Genomic DNA, 17,720 nt, shown 5'->3' on the forward strand with positions numbered 1-17,720 from the left:
ATTCACGATGCGGAGCCGATTTCCATACAAAAACCTGGGTACCATATAGATGGCGAGATTGAAGCATCCAGTTGGGTAAAGTCACATATCTTGGAGCTCAGTAAAACTTATGGAGTGGCATTCGAAGGTTTCAGGGAAGAAACACATGCATTACTAATGAAGCTCGATGAAAGAAAGAGTGTGATGGAAAAGAAAGGGGCAAACAGTGTAGTGTCAACACCTCGTCACAGAGGAATTGGCAAGAATGAGTTGAAGAACTTGCAGTCAGATTTGAACGAGGAGGTCAAAGGTGCAAGGAATAGAGGGAGAGTCCTATCACTAACTCTTAAATGAAAGTAAATATTTTATCATGGAACGTCAGAGGGATTAACAAGATTTCAATAAGGAATCTGGTTAAGAGCTCTCTTCTAAAATGGAGAGCTGATGTTTATTGCCTTCAGGATACAAAAATCAATAAAGATGTAGAGGGGATAGCCAAACAATTATGGTCTAGTAGATGGATGAAATGTGGGTATTCTGAAGCTGATGGTAGTAGTGGGGGATACTAATTATGTGGGACTCAAGAGTATGGATAGGTAGTTGTGTGGAGGAAGGCAAATACTTAATCACTTACAAATTTGAAGTTGTCCATGATGGTTTTTGTTGGTTTCTTACTGGAGTATATGCTCCACACACCAGAGCTGAGAAACTGGAGTGCTGGGAAGAAATTGCAGCAGTTATGGAGCTATGTGGAGGCCCCTGGGTCACCTGTGGGGACTTCAACACTGTCAGAACAATGGTAGAAAAGAGAGGATGTAGAAGAATAACTAATGTAATGGCTGATTTCTCGAGTTGGATAGAGGATATGGAGTTACATGACCCTCATCTAAATGGTGGGACCTTTACCTGGTACAGAGGGGCTGACCACGACAGTGCTGCGAGACTGAACAGGTTTCTCTATTCAATTGAATGGGAAGTACAATTTAGAAACATAAGGCAACAAATTATGCCTAGAGTTATATCTGATCACAACCCAGTTATGCTACAATGTGGTGATTGGGAACAGAGGAAGGCATACTTCAAATTTGAGAACTGGTGGCTTAATGTAGAAGGTTTCAAAGATCTAGTCCAAAACTGGTGGAATGGTTTTGTTGTGGAAGGATGCCCAGATTTCAAATTCAGTACGAAGCTAAAGATGCTAAAACAGAAACTTAAAGATTGGAGCAGTGCAACTTTCGGGGAACTTAACAGCAAGAAGAACAACTTGTTAAGTGAGCTAGCTGAGATGGATCTGATCCAGAATGATAGGGTGCTGACAGAGGATGAGATGATGATTAGAGCAACAATTCTAGTCGAGCTAGAAGAATTAGCGAAGAATGAAGAGTCCAGGTGGAGACAGAAGTCCAAAGTGTTATGGCTGAAACAAGGTGATAATAATACCAAGTTCTTTCAAAGAGTAGCAACAGCTCATAGGAGGTGCAACACCATTGACAGGCTGATTATCAATGGGGATGAGAATAAAGATCCAAAAGAAATCAAAGATCATATAACAGAGTTCTACAAGCAGCTATACACTGAATCAGAAAATTGGAGGCCATTATTTGTGATGACAAATTGCCCAAGAATAAGCCAAGAGAAGCAGGAATGGATGCAGAGACCATTTTCAGAAGAGGAAGTGGTACACATTCTCAAATTGTGCGATGGAGACAAAGCCCCTGGTCCAGATGGATTTACTATGCTTTTTTTCAAGAAGTGTTGAGGGATCATAAAGAGAGATGTGATACAAACAATCCACAATTTCCATCAGAATGAAGTGTTTGAAAGATCCTTGAATGCCACTTTTGTGGTATTAATCCCCAAGAAGCTCGGAGTTGCGGAACTCAATGATTTTATGCCAACAAGTTTAATTGGTGGAATGTACAAAATCATCGCTAAGCTGATCACCGAGAGGATGAAAACAGTGATGGGGAGACTGATTAATGAGCACCAAATGACTTTTTTGAAGGACAGACAAATAATGGATCCCTCTTTATTGGCAAATGAGTTGGTGGACTCCAGGGAAAAACAAAAGATACCAGGTATCCTATGCAAATTGGATATAGAGAAGGCATATGATCATGTCAACTGGAACTACCTCTGGAAAGTTCTGAGTGAAATAGGGTTTGGGAGGAAATGGGTGAATTAGATCAACTTTTGCGTGTCAACAGTGAAGTTCTCAATCATTATAACTGGAACTACCTCTGGAAAGTTCTGAGTGAAATAGGGTTTGGGAGGAAATGGGTGAATTGGATCAAGTTTTGCGTGTTAACAGTGAAGTTCTCAATCATTATAAATGGGAGTCCTGAAGGTTTTTTTCAATCACAAAGGGGATTGAGACAAGGAGATCCCATGTCTCCTTTCTTATTTCTACTAGCAATAAAGGGACTCAACTATATGGTCAGAAAGGCTAATGAAATGGGGTGGATAAGAGGTTTTGGTGCACATACAAATAGAGCCAATAATATGGAGGTCACACACCTTTTATATGCGGACGACTCTTTAGTGTTTTATGGTGCAGAAGTGTCACAAATTAGACATTTGAGGGCAATACTAACCATTTTTGAAGGCATATCAGGACTACATGTGAACTGGCAGAAGAGTTGCCTATTCTCGGTTAATCAAGTTAATGACATGCAAGGCCCTGCCGACAACCTGGGCTGCCAAGTAGCTTCCCTTCCCACCAAATACCTGGGGATGCCTTTGGGCGCCAAGAACAAAAAATTGGAAGTATGGAGTGAAGTTCTGGAGAGAAGTGAAAGGAAGCTGACAAGTTGGAAAAGTCAATATATATCCCTGGGAGGTAGATTGACTCTCATAAAATCAGTTCTGGATGCACTTCCGACTTATATGCTAAGTCTTTTTCCACTACCGAAAAATATTGGAAAGAAACTCAACAAGCTGAGAAGGGTTTTCCTATGGCAAGGAAATAAAGAGAAGCAAGGATACAACCTGGTTAAATGGGAAGAGGTGACAATGAGCAAAGCACAAGGAGGTCTGGGCATTAAGAATTTGAGTACTCAGAACACCAGTCTACTGCAAAAATGGTTGTGGAGATTCTGTTGTGAAGATATGGCATTATGGAGGAGGTTTATTGCTGAGAAATATGGCCTACAAAGCAACTGAATAACTGAAGAGGTGAATGGCACTTTTAGGTGCTCTGTATGGAAAACCATCAGGAGAATATGGCCTGATTTCAGTGCAAAGGTGACCTTCAGAGTGGGGAATGGTTTGAAAACCAATTTCTGGAACGAGACCTGGTTAGGTGATGTAAATCTGAGGATACTTTGTCCTGATCTATACATTATCAGTCTACAGCAAAATGACACTATAGCGCAAATGTGGACCCCTCAAGGTTGGGACCTTATGTTCAAAAGGGCTCTAAATGATTGGGAGGTTGGAAGAGTAGCAGACCTACTGCATGCTTTAAACTTGTTTCCAGGCACTGTCACAGAGCTTGACAAACCAGTTTGGAGACTGCATAGCAGAGGGGTTTTTACAGTTAAATCATGCTATTGGGAGAGGAATTCCAATAATTTCTTGACAACAGTTTGGCCCAGGAAATTAATCTGGAAAATTAAGGTTCCTTTAAAAGTTGCATGTTTCACTTGGTTGGTAATTAGAAGAGCTTGTCTCACCCATGAAGTGCTACAAAGAAGAGGTATACAGATCTGTTCAAAGTGCTACATGTGCGGACAGAAGACTGAAGTAAATGATCATTTGTTTCTGCATTGCAAGATAACTACAAATCTGTGGAACATGTTCGTTTGTATACTCGGGGTTAGCTGGACAATGCCCAGAACCACTTTTGAGGTCCTAACACACTGGCAAGGAATCGAAAAGAGAGGATCAAAAGAAGATTGGTGGAAAAATATCCCTGCTTGCATATGGTGGACACTATAGAAGGAAATGAATGGGAGATGTTTTGAAGGAAAGGTTAGCAGCCCAGAGGAGATCAAGATGAGATGTCTTAGTCTTTTGTATTTTTGGTGTAAGCAAAATTTAGTGGGGGAAATAGATAGCCTTGTGTAGTTTAAAAGCCAATTGTAAAGTTAGTTTTGTCTTTGTGGACTTGAGTATGATGGCACCCCCTGGGGGTTTGTAAATCACACCTCATCGATTTTGATGAGTTCTTTTGTGTGAATACAAAGTTACCTATTTAAAAAAAAAACAACAACTGAAACTTGCTTATAAGGTTGCAGCTTAAGGTAAACCCAATCTCCTACCTCAAAACATCTATCAGAGCTCTGTCTATCAGCCAAGTCTTTCATTCTTTGTTGGGCTCTCTGAATATAAAACTTCAAAAGATGAATGATTGTTTCTCTAGTAGCCAATGATCTATCTACCATATCAGATGAAGACTCACCTGCTAAGTAAGGAAGGTGAATGGGCGGTTTCTGACCATATAAAACTTCATGAGGAGCGCATTTGATAGCAGTGTGGTAAGTAGTATTATACCACCACTCAGCAAGTGGTGAATAACTAGACCACTCCTTAGGGTTATCAGAACAAAAACATCTCAGATAAGTTTCCAATTTTCTATTCAAAACCTCTGTTTGTCCATTTGTTTGAGTTTGATAAGCAGTACTCCTCTGTAACAGAACCCCTTGTATTGTAAACAATTCTTGCCAAAATTTGCTAAGGAACACAGGATCTCTATCACTTGTCAATGTAGCTGGCATGCCATGAAGTTTAAAAACATTGTCCAAGAAGCACTGTGCTACGGACTGAGCAGTATAAGGATGTTGTAGGCTCATGAAATGGCCATATTTACTAAACCTATCAACCACCACCAAGATAACATTCTTTCCATTAGACTTAGGTAAGCCTTCAATGAAGTCTAAACACACATCAGGCCACACTCCATCTGGAATAGGCAAAGGTTGAAGTAAACATGAATAGGCTGAAACATCATACATGTGCTCTGATAGACATCACATTTGTTGATGAAGTCCCTCACATCCTGACTGAGATTGCAAAGATGCATTAGTTAACCAGGTTCCTTTGATCTGCTCATATAGAGAATCATTAGGTGTCAATAAGGAGATAGCTAATAACTCAGCATCAGGCATCAGGCATCAGGCTTCCTTGATTAGGCATCAACAACTTTGTTGTGTATACCCTACTTATATTCAATTGAGAAGTAGAAAACCATTAGTTTGGAAATACCAACCACCTGGAAGTCAGTGTAGAGGTTTTGTTCCAACAAGTGCTTCAAGTCTTTTAGATCAGAATTGACAATGAAGGGTCTTCCTATCAAATAGTGAGACCATTTAGTGACAGCAAATATAAGTGCCATTAATTCCCTATCATAGACAGACATGGCTTGGTGTCTAAGAGCCATTGACCTACTAATATAGGCTATAGGGTGGCCTTGCTGTATTAGCACAACACCAATTCCCTTCCCAGTTGCATGAGTTTCCACCACAAAAGGTTTAGAGTAATCAAGCATAGCCAATACTGTGGAAGAAATTAAGGCTTGCTTTAGTTCCTCAAATGTTGTTGTGGCATCCTCAGTCCAAGAATATCCATCCTTCTTAAGTAAGTCATGCAATGGCTTATCAATGGATCCAAATCCTTGTATGAATCTTCTCTAGTATCCAGCAAGTCCCAAGAAACCCCTCAACTGCTTGATATTGTTGGGAATAGGCCATTGTGCTACTGCTACAATCTTCTTGGGGTCTGTAGACACCCACTCACCACTAATGAAGTGACCTAGATATTCCACTTTAGGTACTCCAAAGGCACATTTGGACATTTTTGCATATAGTTGGAATCTCTGCATTAGGTCAAAGACTACCCTCACATGTTCAATGTGATCGACCATACTTTAACTGTAAATAAGTATGTCATCAAAAAGACAAACTGTTTTTCTCAATAGTGGCTTGAAAACTAAATTCATAAGACTTTGGAAGAATGACGAAGCATTAGTTAAGCTAAACGGCATTACCAAAAACTCATAGTGTCCTTCATGAGTCTTAAAGGCAATTTTGTGAATGTCACTTTCATACATTCTCAGTTGGTGATATCAAGCTCTAAGGCAATCTTTGAAAATACCATGGAACCTCCTAACTCATCCAATAGGTCCTCTATAATGGGTATGAGAAACTTGTCTTTAACGGTCAAGTTGTTCAGCTCTTTGTAATCTACACAAAGCCTCCAACTACCAGCCTTTTTGCCAACCAACACAACTGGTGAGGCATAAAGACTAGTACTATGTTGTATGACCCCTTGATCTATCATTTCCTGTACAAGTTTCTCTATGATATTCTTTTGACCACTGAGTACCTGTAAGGTCTTTTGTTCACTGGGTTTCGCAGTCTCAACCAGTGGTATGCGATGATCAAAAGAATTTTTATGAGGTGGTAGTGTAGTAGGAATCTCAAATATGCTGGCATATTGGTCAATTAATAAGGATAATGCTGGATTTAACTAAGTTACCTTGATCAATATGAATGTTGTAGCACTGTTGTTTATCTTGTGTACCAAATAATAATGACATCATGAAGAATTGAGTCTCATCAACATCAACCTTATTTATTGATTTGTCCCCTGTTGACTTCAGGTGACTACTAGCTCCTCTCAAGACATGTTTCTTGCCTTGATACCTGAATTCAATGGTTCTATTCTGAAAATCAAACAAGACTCTACCCAAGGTATTCAACCATTTTACCCCAGGACAATGTCCACATTACCTAATGGTAGCAACAAGAAAACAGAGGCAAATGTAGTACCTTGCAAAAGCCACATTAGATATTTGCACACTGAGGTTGTTTGCACCTTCCTGCCATCAACAACACTAATAGTAGTGGGCTGACATCTTAATCTCTTGGCTATTTCTTGATCAATGAAATTATGCGTGCTCCTAGTATCAATTAAAACCTGCAATGGTTTCTTTTCATGAAAGCAGATAACCTGTCACTCCTGTGAAAGCTTGTAAGGATATGGTCATACATTCATCAACTTCCTCATTGTCTTCCTGTATTTGGTCCTGCACTACCTCTGCACTACCTCTTCTTGAACCAGCTCCTTATCTTCTCTCCACTAGAAAAAAATGTTTTTTGGACCTACACTTGTGACCAACCACATATTTATCATCACAGAAAAATAAAGGCCCTTAGCCCTTTTCTCATCCATCTCCGCAGCAGTCAACCTCCTTCCCAAGCCATTACCAGTGAATCTTTTAGGTTTGGCGACCTGTACTTGTTTCCTATATGTGGAATTTGGTATCAATGGCTTTTGAGAGAAATGTGGTTTAACATGAGTAGGAGTAGGTAGAATTGGACCCTATTCTGGCCTGACCATAGGTTTCAAACCCCATTTCTTAGCTTGTCCATCAATAACATCCTCCTGTAGCCTAGGAAGTTTATAGGCCTGTAGTAATGTTCTTGGTGACTACATCCTAATAGATTTGTTTAGTTCTGGCTTTAACCCACCCAAAAAACAGCTGATAGTATTCTCATTTGACAGATTTACTCCTGTTAATTATCTATCAAACTCAGCTTGGTATTCCTTCACCTTGCCTGTTTGAGTCAGGCTCTTCAAAGCCTCCATGAAATCCTCAAACTCTTCCCCAAATATTTTATTCAATGCCAAGATATATTCTATCCATGAAAGATCAGCTACACAACTTCTTGACCTCATATACGACCTATGCCAAGCAATTGCCTCCCGTTCAGGTGAATTGAAGCTATCCGTACCCTCTGATCGAATGCAGCCTCATCCATAGCAAAGAATTGGTCCACCTTAAACAACCAAGTTCATAAATCTTAATCAGAAAATCTAGGGAATTCTAATCTAGAAAATCGAGTAAAGAGATTACCAGAATTGCTGTGATTTTCCTTGTGTCTGATTTCATGTTGGAATTAAGTTGAACAAGCCCTATCAGTTGAAGATTTTGTTCTTCCCAGTCCCTTTTCTTTGCCCTTCATTCCCAATCGACCAATGGTGTCCTTGATCTCATACAATTCCTTTTCTGTTTGTGAATTCCTGTCATTCATGCTATCATCCCTTCCATCAGTTTCGTCAACTAATCTTGGATCTGGGCTAATCGATCATCCATTTCTTCCACTGATATATCTTGATTCTTACTATTGGTCACCGTCATGCCAAGGATCACTAGCTCTGATACCAATTGATGCATAATGGCAGTCAATTAAGCATCAATTAAGAAGAACAATTCTAGGAGCTTTGAACTCGAAAAACTGAGATATTAGAAAAGAAAGAATTTTAGAAGAAGGAGAAATGTATTATCATTCAATGAATCAACTCTAATCCTTTACATGGTATATATGGATATATTCCACAACTAAAATCAACTGCTACACTGACTGTTATAACAGAATAACAAAATTGTAACTAACTAATGAACCCCAATTAACTATTGGTCATCATCCACTAACTAACTTGTAATATCTGTAGACTTGCATCAGGGCCTAAGCAGGATGCCTCATTTTTAAAGGCATTGAGCCAGCCCTGGTAAGCTGGTGTCTTGTTATTGCAATTAATTTGATAGTAATAGTTTGTTTGGCGGTTATAAGCTTCGCTGACTCACATTCTCCCCAGGTAATGGCAAATGTGCTTTCGTCTGACGGGAAACAAGATCCAGATATATTGGCAGCTAATGCATCTGCTGCTCTAATGTTGTCAGATATTCCTTGGGGTGGGCCAATCGGAGTAATACGATTTCAGGTCAATTTGTTGTAAATCCAAGCATGGAGGAGGTAATATCTTATATCAGCTGGCATCCTCAGGATAAATTTATAACATTAAGACTTCTGAATTTCAGCAAGTGGACGTTCATTCTGGTGGCAGTTATGACCCTGGCATCTTGAGAACTTAGGCCATATCCTTAGGTGCTGTACTTGTTTACACTCTTAACAGAAGATGGTTGAAATGGAGCTTTGGGTCTCATGCAGAAGTTGTAGTTTCTCGATTATGTAGCCACTGCTGGGTGTCAATAGTGGATAACTAGCTTACATTTCCAAGAATTTGCATACTAGGCAAGCCATTTCTCTTCCATAGTATTAGGAAGAATTACATAGTAAGAGAATATAACAAAAAGCTACTCGGCAACTCCAACTGCCAATGTGCCTTATGCTAATTGTTGTCACTGATGCCAATTATGTTCACCAGTAATTGAAGTCCTGTCCCTTGATTAAAGTCTTCTTATTGGATGTCATGCAGCTTAGCATCAGTGATCTTAACTTGGTATATGCATGTACGAGGGATAAAACTGTGATGATAGACGTCCAAGCTCGTGAAATTTCTGAAAAGGATTTGGAAGCTGCTTTGAGACTTGCTCATCCAGAGGTGAGACATTGCTGGTTATCAATTTGTCACTGCTGCTCCATTACTCCAAACCAGTAATTTTGATTTTTTGAATATTCAGGCTGTTAAGTATCTTGACCGTCAAATTAGACTCGCATCTAAAGCTGGTAAGCAGAAGAAAGAGTATAAGCTGTCTATGGTATCAGAAAAAACATTTGAAAAGATTCAGAATCTGGCCAACGAACCTATAGAGGCTGTTTTTACAGACCCTACTTATGGAAAGGTATGTATTTTCTTACTGCAAGATGAATTTAGGGACTTCACTATTTTTCACTATTCATGCTATAGTCTATTAATAAAGGCAGCAGGGAAAGTTCGAGTGTGGAGAAGCTTTAGAAAAAATCACACAGGACGTTAAAAGAGCTCTTAAGGAAGAAGGTGATGAGAAAGGCCTAAAAATTCTACCAAAAACAGTTGATACAGTGAGGAAGCAGGTATGCTTGTAGATGCTGAAGTTTATCTTTTGTGCTTCTGATTTTGAGTTTTTATTTTTACATCATTAATAAACAGAAAATATTTTGTTTCTTCTTTTCCTTTTGTTGATTGCAGAGGAACACATGATCAATGATTGGCCCTCTAGGTTATTTCCTCATGCATTTGATCTTTGGCAAAATAATGTGTATTTCCCTCCTAATCGGTTAATAGTAGGTTGCATGTGTTTTTGGCTTTATAAGTCCAATAGCAAACATCGACATATTCTAAATAAAGACTTCAATACTTCAGTTACTGCATTTTAAGGAATATTTGTTTGGGCTTCTTTTTACATCATAAAGTAAGGTTTTGATCTTTTAATATCATTTCGTGATGTTAACCTCCTCAAGTTTCTGACAACATCAGGTTGTTCGCAGAAGGATCATTTCAGAAGGGCTTAGAGTGGATGGAAGGCGTCTTGACGAAGTTTGGCCTTTGTACTGTGAAGCTGGTAATTTACCTGTATTACATGGATCTGCAATCTTTTCAAGAGGGGATACTCAGGTCAGTATGTTCATTTTTCACTAAAAACGCAGGATGTACTATGATTTAGGGTTATCATCACATGCTAATATGCGATCTTGTTGCCATTCATTATCCCTTTTGAGATGTTTATACAGGTCCTTTGCACTGTTACCCTTGGAGCCCCTGGGGATGCTCAACGTTTGGATTCACTGGTCGGCCCTTCAAGCAAGTGTTTCATGCTGCATTATAGTTTTCCACCGTTTTGTACAAATGAAGTTGGAAAACAAACTGGCTTGAATAGGTGTGAAGTTGGTCATGGTAAGCTATTTAGTTCTCATGTTTATAATATGGTCTGCTTCTGAAGTTAGTGAAAGCTGTAAATGGACCTTAATACTAGAATGTCAATTTGTAGTTGTAATCAACCTCAATATGTGGAAACATTTATGCCATTTTGTACCAACAAGGCAACGAGGGAAGAGAAATGTTGATAATGTACTCTCTTCCCTTTCCTCATTAGCCTTATTTTTCTTGTTTTATTGTTGTTCCCTTATTTCATGTAAAAACCAAATACTGGCTAAAGGAAAAAGAGAGAAGATCTTATTTCTCTCTCACGCAATATCGTAAAGTAGGGGGCAGGGTTACCTGCATTCTTCTATATGTTTGATTAATAAATATTTATATCGTTTGGTATAACTGGTTCTAGTTTTTTTTTTTGATGACAAGGAAAACCCGCATCCGCTACCCTTTGGATGCGCACAGGGTAAAACCCCCGCTCCTATGCAATAACTTGCAAATGACATAGGAGAGGTAACCCGCACTAGGCAAGCCTGGTGCGGCGAGCTCGACCCAGAAGGCAAACCCTTTGGTTTCGCTGGCAAGGGGTTTCGAACTTGAGACCTTCAACATGAAAGTCCCAAGCCCAAACCATTGGGCCACCCCGAAGGGTCTGGTTCTAGTTTTCCTTCTCAAAAAAAATAACTGGTTCTAGTTTTTGAGTCTCTCTCCACTTGGATCATCTTTTGGGTTTCTTGGTCTTTCTGTTCATTTGCTACGAACTCCAAAAAGTAAAAAAGAATGAAAATGCAATTGTGAAGGCTAGACTTACCTACCTTACTATGCTCCTTTCAAAAATCGTGCTTTGATGATGCTTAACTCAAAAGACGATTTAACTCTTTGGCCACAAACTCTTGTGGATTCATATGTGATGAGCCTTGCCATATGGCTACCTTATAGACATTTTTGCACATGGTCAGGATCCAGTAATTTGAGTTCTGATTTTGTTTATAATCACCCAATCTAATATGCTTGGTGAAGATTGACGGCCATTTGATGATAAATCTGTTGCTCATCAAATTTATGTTCATGTTACCTTTTTCTAATTATAGCATCTCCAGGGTAATTTGTGGATCATTTTCTTGATACTGGATGGTTAGTCTTCTACATGCACTCTTGCTGAAAAGGCTCTGCTTGCTGTATTACCTCCTGAAGATGATTTTCCATATGCAGTCCGAATCAATTCTGAAGTCATGGCATCTGATGGCTCGACATCAATGGCAACTGTCTGTGGAGGTAATTTCTCCATTTTCTCGATCTCAAGGTTGTTCAATCTGGCAAATATTAGTCATACGTTTTCACACTTTCATTATGCACTAAGAAGATTTCTCTGATCTAAGTCTGTGCTTGTAAGTTATAGTTCTCCTTTCAAAATGCAAACATCATACTTCCTGTTTTTTTGGTTGCTGCAGGCAGCATGGCTTTGATGGATTCTGGCATTCCACTAATAGAACATGTAGCAGGTTTGTTGATGGGGCTTGTTAGTGAAGTTGACCCATCAACTGGTGAAATCAAGGATTATCGTTTATTGACTGATATTTTGGTGAGGACTGTTGTTTCGATCTTTTTGAATGTTTGTCTTAGCTCTGTGAAGTTCAGTGAGGGGGACAAAAAGAGGGAAAAGAAGCGTCTTTAAATGAATGTCCCAAAGGGATGAAGAAACAAACAAATTAGTTTCGGTACAAATCATGTAGGCTTGGTGGTAAAAGTTACCTTATTCAGTATTCAAAATGGGTATTAGGATTTTGGATCTTTTTTTCAAGATAGTAACTGGAAACTCATAAACTATTGCTCTATACCGGCGGCTGGAGCAAGATCAATTTATTTGGTCACCTTGAAAGTGTGCTTTAAAGTTGCGAAATCATCCAGTCACTAAAGGCCTAGGCTTTAAGAGGTGTATCTACTATTCAGCCAACACTTGCTTGCATGATTATGATTGTAATATGAAATTCTAGACTTTTCATATGACCTTTTAGTTCCTCTTGGATTTCACCAAATTTATGAAAACCTGCTATTCTTTGTTTTGGTATAAACTTAGATTGTGGAGTTCACTGTTGTGTGTCTCAATTTGGTTCATGCTGTTGCTTAGTCTTGTGTGTTTATGCATCTGTTTGACTTGAGAAGCCCCCACTCTGAACTTTGTCTTCCCCCGTCTGAACCTTGTCTTTTTGCCTTACTTGCACTTGCATGAATAGATTTTACTTCACACCAGAAGTCCAGAACTATATGCTCATAAAACTTTAATGTTATTGAAAACTGCAAATCATGTAAACAAGAGTTATCAACTTTAAAACTTTACTTACAATCACCACTTATGTAGTCTATATTGCTGCTCTTCCTCTGGCTTATTGGTTTAAGTTATATCCTAATTTTCTTTTGTCTGAGGCTGGTCTCTATCTTTCTCTAAATTTGGTGTGAGTTTTACTTATTTGATTAAGTAACTCTCTAGGGTCTGGAGGATCATCTGGGTGACATGGATTTTAAGATTGCTGGTACCCGTAATGGTGTAACTGCAATACAATTAGATATTAAACCTGCTGGAATTCCTTTGGATATCAGATGTGAGAGTCTAGATCCTGCACTTAAAGGGAGGCTTCAAATCCTTGAGCACATGGAGCGTGAGATAAGTGCTCCACGTATTCAGGATGACATATATTCTCCTCGGCTAGGTAATTAGCTTCAATCATTGATCTTATGTTTCTCTAAACTCCCTAGTTCCGCTTCATTTGACATGTCTCTTTTGCACATATTTTGATGACTGCTTCAAATACAGTTACATCAAAATACAGCAATGATGCACTTCGTCGCTTGATTGGTCCTTGGTGCTTTGAAGAGGAAAATTGAAGATGAAACAGGTGCAGTCAACAGTTTGCATTAGACTTATTTGTTACTTTTACCTGGTTACTTTGGGGATCTTTGACATGAGGGCATGGTTAATAGTATTTTTCCTCGTGCCTCTCTTGCGTATGATCGTTGGTGTAGCTCTAATGTCAACTGTTCTTGACTTTTTAAGTAGAATTTTCTTCCCTTCAAACTTGTTGCAGGAATACTTGTTTTTGGCTTCTAATATGCTGATTTGTACACCAGGTTTTTCTTTGCTTCATATTGCTTATCCACATTACCGCTTTGCCTTGTTAAGTTTTGTAACGATATGACACTTGTGCCCAACTCAGCCTCAGACTGCTCACTCATGAGGAAGGATTCCCAAGACCATTTAAGGAGACCACCAATCCATTCCCCAACCAATATGGAACTCTTAACACTCCCTCACACACCCACACCGCCAACTGGAGTGTTGACAACATTACATGGGGCCCAAGCAGGGCGGACCTGACTCTGACTCTGATACCATGTAAAAAATATGACACTTGGTCCGGACTCAACCTCAAAGCTACCTCACGAAAAGAGGATTGCCCAAGTCTATATAAGGAGACGACCAATCCGTTTTCCAACTAATGTGGGACTCTAACCTCTCTAACAAATGGATACACACACATAGGGACAGATAATGCATGTCTTACAGCACTGCATTTTCATATGTAAACACTTTGTGATGGTGTTCTTTCCAGACTGCAGTTTTCATTTTTAATTTCTCCAGCTGATTCCTTTGTTACTCCTAAGATTGCATTCATTTCTCCTTGCTGATTCATAATGTAGGTGCATGGATCTCGGTTAGTGATGGAACACTTACTATAATTGCCAACAACCAGTCGGTGATGGAGAAAGTACAGGAGAAGGTAATTTTGTGTTTCCCTCTTGTTTAGTTGCTGTAGGTTAGATAAAAAACTGCTTTTGTCACTGTATTCCATTTAGAGAAAAACTGCCTCTTGTTTTAGCATGTAACATTTTTCTTAGAGATTGAGCACAATCATGTTACTGAAGTAAGGTGAACAGCTAAGACAGAATGGTGAAATAGGTATTAAAAAAAAGGTTTGTCGTGAAAGCTCCTCAATTGGTATAGATGTTTCTATACCTTGTTTTTCACTTCACTTTGGCTTCAGTGTTCTTGAAAAGTTTCTGAGCCAACCAATTCCATCCTTTGCAATTTATTGCTGACAGGTTGATTTTATAATTGGACGTGAAATTGAGATTGGAGGCGTATATAAATGTATTGTTGTATCTGTTAAAGAATACGGCGCCTTTGGTGGAGTTTAATGGTGGACAACAGGGCCTCTTACATATTTCAGAATTGTCACACGACCCGGTAGGTTCTCTTTTTCCTCTCTCTCCCTTGCTATCAAAACTTTATACTGCCAGGGATCTTAGCAGTTTAAAACTTAGTTTTTTTTAACTCGCTCAGTCATAGTAATTAGTACCCACTCTACATGAGTCGATATTACCTTTACTAATTTGCAATTGCTCACCCCTACCATGCAAATAGAGCTTGAGACTATTTGCAGAAAATAATCATGACCTTCTGGGATAGTATATCATTGCTTTCAAGGGCAAGTGTATAGTTTTTCTTTGGAACTTTGAAATTTAACTAGAATATTGCTTTCAGTCTGCCATGGTCCCTCTCAATTTTTTTCATTCAGGAAAGGTTAATGTCTATATGTAAAAATTGTGTAAATCATGCATAGATTTATAGTTTCTAAAGCTATGTTAAACACACAAGTCAAATAGTTAATTGTCCTTTTTGTACTTGAGAAACAAAGTCTGAGGCATGGAGGTTTAGGCTAGAGTGGCTACTCCTTCCATGTTATTGTTTTGTGATTAATTTGTGTCTTTTTACTATTAGGTTTCCAGAGTTTCAGATGTGGTATCTGTGGGAAAGCAACTTTCTTTAATGTGTATAGGACAGGATGTTCATGGCAATATTAAGTTATCATTAAAAGCCACCCTGCCTAGACCTAAATCTAAGACAGGCATTTCTGTTGATGAACCTACTAGTCAAGAGGTCAATGTTTGGGCTGCCATTGAGGATGTATCCAATGAGCAAAAAAACGAAGGTGCTACTGTGGGACCTGAAACTAATGATTCAACTTTGAAGTCAGCTACACCAGCAGTTCTAATCTGAAGTGCGGCCGAGTGTGATGAGGAGGAAAAAAGTGATGCTCTGAATTCGAAAGGTGATAATGGATCTCAAAGTGCTTCTAAATCTGAGAAGAAGACAAGGATACCGTCCTCACTTTTAGAATCCGGTTTTTCTTCTAGAAGTGCTAAGAAGTCCAAAAGAGGCAAGGATGCCATTCTTGACCTAATAAGTGATGATGAAAGTGAGCAGAAACATACTCCTGAAGTAGGCCTGCATTCCTAGATTGGGTCAGATAAGGATGATGCTACGTCTGAGACCCCTATGAGTGCAAACAAACTAAAGCTTGGTATGAGATTAACAGCAAAAGTGCATCAAATTCGTGCCCTTGGTTTGGTGCTTGATTTGGGTGGTGGAATTCGGGGAATGTATCGTTTTGAGGTATGTTTGACTTTACTGTCTCAAAGTTTCTCTGTTATTTTCAACTTATTACATTAATAAGTCTGCTTTATGTGAAACCCTTAGTTGCAAGTTGTGGTCAAAATGTTTGGTATCTTTTCCTATCTTGTCCTTGCTCGGCTCGGCAAGTTATTGTTTATCAATTACCCTTCCTTTATTTTTACTTTCTATCGGTGTACATTGCTTGCTTTCCCTCTTTTCCTTGTTTAGCCTTATAGTATTCACAAAAGCCTTAGCAAATATTATGATGGTCCCAGTAGGGTCTATTGTGCATCTTACGACTTTTAGATATTCATCATAGTAGAATTTCGTTTATCTCACTTGGAGATCCTAATTCCAAGTCAAGTGAAATTTTACTTTTTTTTTGTGTAGCCTGGTATGAAGAGGGACTTTGAGGTGGGTGATGAGCTGCGGATGAAGTGCTCAAGTTTTTCAACCAAAGGGATTCCAGTATTGTCTTTGGTGAAAGAAGAGTAATTTAAGGCTCTATTATAGCAAAGTAAAGCATAAAACTGCAGGCTGTAAAAAATGTCAACTAAGAAAATTGACAGGGAATCACAAGACACCGATGCTTGAAATCTGTTTCAAAAGCCTGCATTTCTCAGAGCACATGCAAATCGTTGGATCATGAGGATAAAGAAAACAGAAGACCTCCTAAAATCAGGTAGCCTCCCGGAACAGGGTTGTTCCAAGCCCTTCACCTCTGGTCGGTTTTAGTCCTGTGACTGTGTCACAAATAGCTTCAGTTTTGGTGCGAGTTGAACGTCAATGTAAATCATTCTTTCATGGCTCTTTCCATATTATGTTTTTTCTACGCAAACAACAAGGGGTTTTGGGATGTTTTTCTGTTGTGATAGCTAGGTCTCATTAATATATGTGTTATTTCTCTCCTGATTACTATACACTTTTTGTATGACTACCAAAAACTCTCACTTTTACACCTTGTGCTTGAAAAGATTTGCAAATGAGAGGTGATATTCGACTTGTTTGATATGAAAAGTGGACTACTATTTGGAAAAGAGTTGAATTGAGTTGTGTTCAGTGACAGATGTAGGATTTTTCATCTATGGTGTTTTTCATCTACTAAATATACCCCCACACAAATTATATTGACCTTTCATGTTTGATGTAAACGAGAGATACTTACATTGTCCAATCACCAATGAGACCATTCTGAAGACAATAAACCTAAGAAATTCAAAAAGAATAAAATAATAAAGAAACTACATGTAAATAAAATTACATACTCGGAAACTAAAGCAATATACTTTTATCATGACTATTTAAAGTTAAATATATATCATTTGAAATCGACCACACAAAAATACCTTTTCACTTCTTAGATAGGATTATTGTCTTTCTTTTTTTAACCAAAATAGTATTGGTCCATGTTGGTTGTTAACATTGCTGAAAGTGTTTGTTTCCAAAATATTTGTCAATTTATAAAAATAAGATAGAATTAATTAAAAAAGTGTTTTTCCTTTCAAATTAGTTGTTTTTGAAGATAAACAATATTGAGTACACTAAATAGAGTTAAAGGGTAAATTTGTAATCCCGATCCTTCTATTAGATCCATTAGATGATGAAACCCAGAAATTCAAATCACAAAATTAATATTAAAAAATTTCAAGAGAATCAGTAATTCCAAGAAAACCTCATTTTCATCATCATCAAT

General features: G+C 38.5%; 1 pseudogene; it reads left to right on the forward strand.

The window, feature by feature from the left end:
- Positions 1-8,795: 8,795 nt before the first annotated feature.
- On the forward strand, positions 8,796-16,974 carry LOC125875160 (polyribonucleotide nucleotidyltransferase 2, mitochondrial-like; annotated as a pseudogene).
- Positions 16,975-17,720: the final 746 nt, after the last annotated feature.

This window comes from Solanum stenotomum, chromosome 8 (assembly GCF_019186545.1).
Source record: "Solanum stenotomum isolate F172 chromosome 8, ASM1918654v1, whole genome shotgun sequence".
Taxonomy (NCBI): Eukaryota; Viridiplantae; Streptophyta; class Magnoliopsida; order Solanales; family Solanaceae; genus Solanum; species Solanum stenotomum.